This window comes from Somniosus microcephalus, unplaced genomic scaffold (genome assembly GCF_052327205.1).
Source record: "Somniosus microcephalus isolate GS21.2 unplaced genomic scaffold, FLI_Smic_1.0 unresolved_chr4, whole genome shotgun sequence".
NCBI classification, from domain to species: Eukaryota; Metazoa; Chordata; class Chondrichthyes; order Squaliformes; family Somniosidae; genus Somniosus; species Somniosus microcephalus.
The window spans coordinates 40,533,558-40,533,901 of NW_028225182.1; positions in this window are offsets into that span (position 1 = coordinate 40,533,558).

Genomic DNA, 344 nt, shown 5'->3' on the forward strand with positions numbered 1-344 from the left:
CCTGTTCCTAGCTTCTCCCACAGTGTTGCTCCTGGTCACTCGGTGGGGTTGCGTGAAGTACAAATGGTTAACCTTGGCGATGCTCGGATGGGGGGTGGGTTGGAAGGTGATGGTAACAACGGCTGATGGGCAGTGCATTAGTGATAAGGCGAAAGGAGTTTGTACAGACCCAAAACATTTAATATAAGGGACAGAATTACAGACTAGGCCCAACCATCGTCAGCTGCTTCATCAATGACCTTCCCTCCATCATAAGTTCAGAAATGAGGATGTTCGCTGATGATTGCAGTGTGTTCAGTTCCATTCGCAACTCCTCAGATAATGAAGCAGTCCATGCCCAAATG